Here is an 8,293-nt window from a genome sequence, read left to right on the forward strand (position 1 = left end):
TAACATAATTTTCAAGATAGCAAATAATAAAGTATTTTCAATTAGTCACAAAACAGAAAAATGTATGTTTTCTTTCATTGGCACTAGTTTGATTTTGCCCATCAAATTAATTTGGCTGAATAGCTGCATTGGGCAAACACTCCTTTCTTTCTCTCAACATAAGTGTGTCCCAGCCTAAATTTCAGAACAATATAAACCTGTGCCTTAATGCAATGATTTTTTCCATTAAGAGTTTTATTAGAACTTTCATACATTCTAAAATCCAAATGAAGTATATTTCAGAACTTTGAGCAATACGATCTACATGTATTCTACATACACTGAGTCCTCTTTCTCCATTTAAAGACACTACAACATGTCATCTAAACATTCTTTTAGACTAATGTTAATAGTCACAATTCCAGGTTTTCAGTTCATGCAGTTTACTTTCATCAATTTATTATGTTTTTATTTTTCTATATCAAGTTTCTCATTAAGTTATAAATAAAAGTATATGTTGATGATGGTATTACAAACATATTACTTTGAATAATGAGTGTTTATTTCTTTTAAACTTCAAATGACATTCTTTCTACTAGTTAAATGTTCTCTAACAATATAATAAAATGTACATCATCCAGGTCTATATCCATATTAACTCATGAAACATTCTTTTCTGTGCCGTTTGAGAGAGTATGCTCATGTTTTACTGTTGTTTATTCCTCAATAACTAATCACCCTTCTTGGTCTTCCAAAAGTTCCTGGTATTTCACTAGTTTAAACACTGATTGAATACTGTTCCCAGAATTTCTTTTGGCACCAAGCCAACTGCTATGACAATAAGCTGTAAGATTTATTCCAGTGGAGAAGTGTTATAAACATGAGGATTCATAAGGTAGCACACTAAAAATGAATGCTGATGCTTTCTTTAAGATGGCCAAAAACTTTGTGGCTTCAGTGTTGGTCTTTACACTCTTCACCTACACATGAACTTTGCTTTTTTGAGAAAAACCCATGCTCATTAGATTCGATAATTTGATGTTTGTATTAATCATTATTAGCTGGTTTAGCAAACTGAAATGATTCAATTTCTCAAAATCAAATATGGGAAAGTCTCAGGTAATACTTTAAAAGCCTCACCTTTATGGAAATTAAGGAATTAACTGCTATACCTGATCTGATACATTTACTGACATAGGATATATTATTATATTTGTTGATGGGTGGGGTAAACATACAAAAGAAGCCAAAAAATTTGAAGGGAAACAGCTGACAGGTAAATGCACTGAGCCAGAAAGAATAATAAGGAAAAATGAGGTGAGTGGAAAACAGGATGCATAATCATTTCTAAAATAAGAGACACAAAAGCAAAGAAAAATACAACACATGGTTTACAGAATGTTGAAAAGAAAACATTGTAGAATATTAATATGAAGTAGGAAAAAAAACAGATGCCCCTGGAATGTTGGAAAGGTATGGAAGTAGACTATACAACTAAGACAACTTATGGGTAAAAACGTCTACAACTTGGGTCTGGGGAAACTAAACTGAATCTTAGGAATTTCCCCAGTGGGAGCAGAAAAAGTAAAGGGAGAGTAGAATGTGAAGACAGTGAAGCTGCATTAATAGAGGATCACCAGACCCAAGTTTTGTAGATCTTTCTGTCTAATAACACTGATAGGTCAGGTTCTTCATATGCATCGTCCTGTAGAAAACTGAAAATGCTGAAATAAAACTTAAAACATCATGGGTTTGCTGACTGGTAATAAGGAATTATGGCAACAATAGCTGAGTGAAAGTGGAAATTCCTATAGACAATGGGCCCTCAAAGTACTTACATGCCTAGAAGAACTTCGGTGATCTTGGTGGTTGCACTGGATCCAGAGAAGTCAAAGCCCTGGACCCATCCAAGGTAGGAAGCCTAAGAAGATAGTCTCCCCCTGTACCATTGGGACCTAGTAGGGCTTTACCTTTTATGTAAGGGCAAATTAAAGGCAGACTGGCCACATCCCTCCAAGACCCAAAGGCCTTACAGGAAGTTGTCTTGCTGCTGAGCAGAGCTAGGGGATGAAAACAACTCTGGAAAATTATAACCAATAGGTGTCCTTTGCAAGGTTATTCAAGACAAAGTAACAGCATTTGGGTGGTCCAAAAAATGTCTTGTATATAAATCCTCAGGTCTTGAACTGTTTTAAATATTAAGATGATGATGACAGTGATGATGATAAAATACACAGAACATAACAATTTATAATTAAAACCATTTAAAAAGTGTTCATTTCAGTGGCATTAAGTACATTCACAATGTTGTGCAACCATTACCACTATCAAGGTCTAAGCATCTTCATCATCCCAAATGGAAACACAGGCCCATGACACAATCACTCCCCACTCTACCTTCCCCAAGCTGTTGCCAATCACCAATCTGTTTCTTATCACTATGAATTTGCCTATTCTGGGTACTTCATATGAATGGAATTGTAAATATGTGCTCTTTTGTGTCTAATTTCTTTCACTTTGCATAATGTTTTCAAGGTTCAAATATGCTGTAGCATGTGGAGTATCCCATTTCCTTTAATGGCTGAATAATATTTCATTGTATGGATTTTGCACATTTTATTTATCCATTCATTTATTGTCAGATATTTGTGGGGGGGGGTTTCCTCCACATTTCTTGAAATATTTTTTTAAGCAGAAGTTTTGTGTTTATTTTCTAGAGTTTATTTTATTATAGAACACTAGATAATACAATATTTTTTCTATTTCATTTAGTCATCTAATGCTGTATTTTTGTAAGTTTGGTGGTGTTCTAAGTAGATTATCTAATAGAGTCTACATTTCTACATTGATAATCTAGGGGGTTCTAGGTATCTAGATGAAAAAATCAATTCTCTTCTCCTTCAAATTTTAGACATACTGCAACAAATGGCCAGAAAGCATCTATGAAACTAACTAAATGCTTCTTGAACACCGAGGAAGATGGTTATTTTATGTCAAGTGACTCACACTAACTCTTAATTCACAAGGTATATTTTAGAAAGTTCTGTAATTGTTTTTCTTTTTTATTGTTATTCAATTACAGTTGTGTGCCTTTTCTCCCCATCCCTCCACCCCACCCCAGCTGAACCCCCCTCCCTCCCCCACCTCCACCCCCCCCCTTGATTTGGTCCATGTGTCCTTTAAAGTAGTTCCTGTAATCCCCTCTCCTCACTGTCCCCTCCCCACTCCCCCCTGCCCATTGTTAGATTGTTCTTAACTTTTCGTGAAATATTTTTAAATGGACCTTCACTGGTAATGACCCTGGACACCTGGCAGAAACAAAACAGATCCCCTAAGGAAGACATCTTGATCCTAAGAATTCATATAATTCAGGAAAATGAGAAGGTCACTCAAATGTAATCAAACATATGAGTAAACAAAGCATCACAGCTGAGCATACACAGAAGCGATAGCAACAAAAGACCTGAAAATACTGGACACTAGGATTACCAAGTGCAGGTTATAAAACAGTACATCAAAAACTTAAAAGAACTTTTAAACTTTACACACAGTGAGAAGAATTAACATTCTCTTAATATAGTTGGAAAGTACATGAGGAAAAAACTGAGACATTTGAATGAAAATGCCTAAAGTTTGGGTCACCAAAACTATGTAATATCAAGTACCTGAATAATCATTCAATGTCTTAAGGAATATATTTATTATTTTAATTCCCCATGGTTCTACATATGATTTTTTTTCAAATATTACCATTTCTCAATATAATGTGTTTGATATTGAGTTCCTGACTAATTATAACATTGTTCTTATGTGAAAATATCAGCTACTTTATGATATTTGGCATTTCAAACATATTGCTAAAATGTGTTGTGACAAAAGACAAACACCATTTTTACATTTCATTCTGTGAGGTCATAGATATATGGAAGATCTTGGAAATGAAACCAAGTCCACTACCTAGGACTCAGAAGAAGTGAAATATTAAAATCTGGGGAGTTGTGTTACTATTAAAGCTTACTTTCCTTCATGAATATAAACATTGAAATGGAAATAAGTGAATAAAATTTGATAGGCAGGCAAGTAATAATAATTCAGTATATTTTTTATATCATGATAATATATTCAGGTGTTTTATTTGAATGAAATTTAAGAATTCTTCCAAAATGAAATTCATAACCTCTAATTGTATATAGAAGGTCAAATCACATGAAAGAAAAAGAAAACTTTAACCTATCAGTATACTGCCTTGTGTCCAGAATGCTAAATATCCAGATGATCAATACCAGCATAGCTTGTATCCTGATATGTACTCACCCTCAATGCAAATATAGGCAAGCATTAAAGGAGATTTCAAGGGAAAATAATTTTTCATCATCAAATTAGTACAGCAAGATATCATATATGATAAAGGCTTCAGTAAAACTGGTTATACTTAATCTTATCTACTTAAGAAAATATCAATTAGTTTATAACTTTGTCTGGCCAAAAACTCTAAAATTTTATGTTGAAAACTGGAGAAACACAATAAAGAAATTCAACAAAAATATTTCTCTGCAGGCAGTCCTCATTTTTCATGGCATTGTGTTAACTGCTATGTCCTCCCTGATGCAAGGACTGCCTGTTTCTAAACAGCTCATTGTTTCACACAAATACATGCACATGCCAAGGAGCAAGTGCCCTAGTGTCCCTATCTGGGTGAGATACTGAACTTTTTGAACTATTTAAGATATCCTTTGTTTTCCCAAATACCCTTTTGTTTTTATAAAATATGGAGAAAGAAATGGAATTTAATTTGCATACTGTTACACTATTAATAAAGTGCTATTTTTATCTGAGAATATTTTTCTGGAATCTATTTAATGTAACTGAAAAGACAGAAATTACCACATATAACTGTAAGTGAAACTGAAAATGTTCATTCCTGTGAGTGAGGTTTATTTTGTTCTCTGAATTCAGATAAGTACATTTTATTCTGAAACAGTTTCTTTTAACAAGGACCCTACAAGCACAAAGAGATGGATTAATTACATTAAAAACTGACATATTAAGTATAAAGTTAAAGAAGCCAAACTTATGCAAATAGAAAATTTATCATTTAATACTCAATTGAATATAAATGAATTCTTTTTTACTGTCATCAGGTTTCAAAACATTTTCGACATGGGATAAGAGGCAATTTATCCTTCATTGTGGAAATCTGAGAAAATAATTTTTTTCTTTTGTATTTTGAGAAGAATCACCTCCTATTTATAGACCAATAATAATAATAAAACTTTAGGATAGAGACTTTTGGTTTAGAGAGTAGGTCAATGTAAGGAAAATACAGATCATTACTTTCTCCAAATCAGCATTTTCTTTTCCAAAACCTCATTGTCCTTATCTCTTATTGCTGAGAAAATAGTAATTACAGAGTAATAGAAGGTTCACTTTCCTGCAGAGCACTTCATAGGCAGATTCACCAATGAAAAGTATTGCTAAATTCCACCGGGTAACATAAGACAAGTATTTTTTTCTCATTTTTATAAATCAAAAGGGAGAAATATAACTATCCATTTAAGCTGTACATTTATTGAAATTCTGTACTTATAACTCACTTGTTTGGAAAACTACAGCTGTAAGTATTCCCTCCAGATATGTGGTAGTGCAGTGGTTTTAAGAGCAACAACTGTGGAGCCACCAGACTGGCTCAGCTCATATACCTGCTCTGCAATTGCTAGCTGGATAAGCTTGGGCAAATTACCACTCCATGCTTCAGTTTTTTCATCAGTAAATGGGATAATAATAGTCAGTACCTACCCCTTAAGGCTGTAAGTACTAGAATGTTAAGAGAATTAAGTGAGTTAACTATGAAAAGCATTCAGATGAACAAATAAATGCCCAATAGATATTGCAAAAATAAAAATAAAACATTACCACAGAAGTCTGGGTGATGACAAAATAATTACGGGTGGATAGATTTCCAATTTGATGTAAATTTTTAGAATCTTCCTATTTATTTCCTATTCTATTTCTAACTGTCCTCCTACAAAACAGTCCTATTCGGATCACAATAGGAGGGCATAATTGTCCCCCTGTTGAAAACTTACTAAGTCATTTTTTCTCTGTCACAACAGTAGGAGAGCATGAAAGAAATGGCAGGTCACAACAAACTACAGAATGTAGAGGGTTTGCTGGTAATTTTAATTCAGAGACTAGTCTCCACACACTGACCCAATTCCTCTCACTCCAGACCCAAAGAAGCAATTAGTTCCTTAAAAAACAGCAACATCAACAGCTTTAACAGTGGTGAAGGAAAATGAAACTGTTTTAAAGGCAAGTCCAGAATTGAAAGTCTTATAAAAAACAATTAAAACAAGATTTTCAGAAATATTTAAACACAATAACTATCACATATTTGCATGTGCAAATCTGAAAATTCCCTTGTGAACGTAAGTGAGAACTCCTTATTTGCAATAATAATAACAGTAATAATGGCTACAGTTTATTATATGATAGCAATTTTGATACACTCTCTATATGGATTATGTCATTTAATTCATATAGCTCTATGGGGCAGTACCTATTAAACCTTTTGGCAAAAATATTTTAACTTACTCATCAAGTAGCCAAAGTCCAGATTTGAAATCAGATTCTTCTGACTTCAGAGTCCCTGCTCTTAAGACTTGCTCCACAATCATTAATTTTTGTCAATTGTTTACCTGGTCTAATTCTCCTTGCTGTAGAAATAATATGGCACCTTTCTAACTTCTTTCAAGCATGAGAGAATTCAACTGGAGAGGTACCTCCACCTGAGGAATTTCCAGGGTATAGCTCTGCCCTACCTGAAAGCAAAATGAGAGAACTGGGTTTCTTGTTACTCTAATCTTATTCTTCAGATATCAACTGTATCTCTGGAGATAAAAGAGAATGAACTTTTGAAATAATTTCCAAGGACTTTCAATCTTTTTTACTTGCTAAAACTTTCACACACTAAAATTTGAATTATGTGTCAAATTCTCAAATCAGATGTAAACGCTTTTGAAAAACAAACAACTTTCAAGATCAAGTTGAGAGGCTAGATATAGTTTAAGGAGAAATGACATGTATTCAATTTTAATGTTAGAATTCAAGTTATTTAAACTTAGCTAAAGTGGTAGTCACAAGGTTTGTGTGTGGAAAACACATGAAAATAGTGAGTTCATTTTAGTGGAGAGAACATACAAACTAGATGGGAAATTTAATGGATGTATCTTTCTCCTGTTTTTTTTTTCTTGTTATTATATTTCAAGGAAGAGCTCTGTCCTGCCAAGTCTTCATACCACACTGAATTTAGAACTCTTATGGGCACACACTTTAAACAGAAAGATTCCCTTACTATTATATTAGTAATTTCAGGCAGGTTTTTTTAATGTCAGTAGACATTTAGGGTGCCCAATAATATAATTGATTTCTAAAAGTAGAAATGTGGTTTTAATATAACTGTTTGCAAATATTACTGTCATTCTCTTTTGGGCTGTATTTATTTTTGAAAAATAAAAAAATTGTAGTTTTATTTTAACAAGAGCAAGTTTGGAGATCTTTAAAGATCTTTAAAAGCTGATCTTCTATAATTACTTCAACATTGAATTTAACACTGTGTTTTCCCTGTGAACTCATGTATTTGAATAGACCAGTAGAATAAGACTCTAAAAGATTTGGGTGATTAATTGTAATTAATTAATTAACCATGATTAATCATATTGTCCCCATTTATCTAGGAAAGGATAGGGAATTTGCAGTAGGTGTACAACGGGATATTGTGTGGACAAACTTGGCTCCAAAGAAACATGCTTAATAGAATGTAGGTAGGAGGGAACTCATGGGTGAAGTAGAAGTTAGGAACTAAATGTGGAAAAAACCCCATTGTTGAATGGTATATTTCTGAGAATTTGCTATATATACCTCAGTGCAGATATTCAATGCCACTTGCAAAACTGGCATAGGAAGGCAGACAGGTTTGTATTCTGATATATCTAGTTAGTTTTATTCTGCTACAAAGTAAGATACCTTATGAAATTGGTGTATTTTTAACAATAATTCATTATTTAAAAAATCTTTTTTATTCATAAAGCAAAGCCTTTTATAGTATGAAATGTAGAAATAAGTGTAAGAATAAGTAAAAAAAACCACTTACAAATCTACCTTCATAGATAACCAGTATTAAGAATTTTGTACACCTTCTAAAATGTCTGTATGCATGTGTGTATGATTTGGTATATCTACATGTTTGTGTAAAACATAAATGAAAACAGAAATTGTACAATACTTTATAATTTACTTTCTGTACACATGTGGA

Source organism: Desmodus rotundus, chromosome 8 (assembly GCF_022682495.2).
Source record: "Desmodus rotundus isolate HL8 chromosome 8, HLdesRot8A.1, whole genome shotgun sequence".
NCBI lineage: Eukaryota > Metazoa > Chordata > Mammalia > Chiroptera > Phyllostomidae > Desmodus > Desmodus rotundus.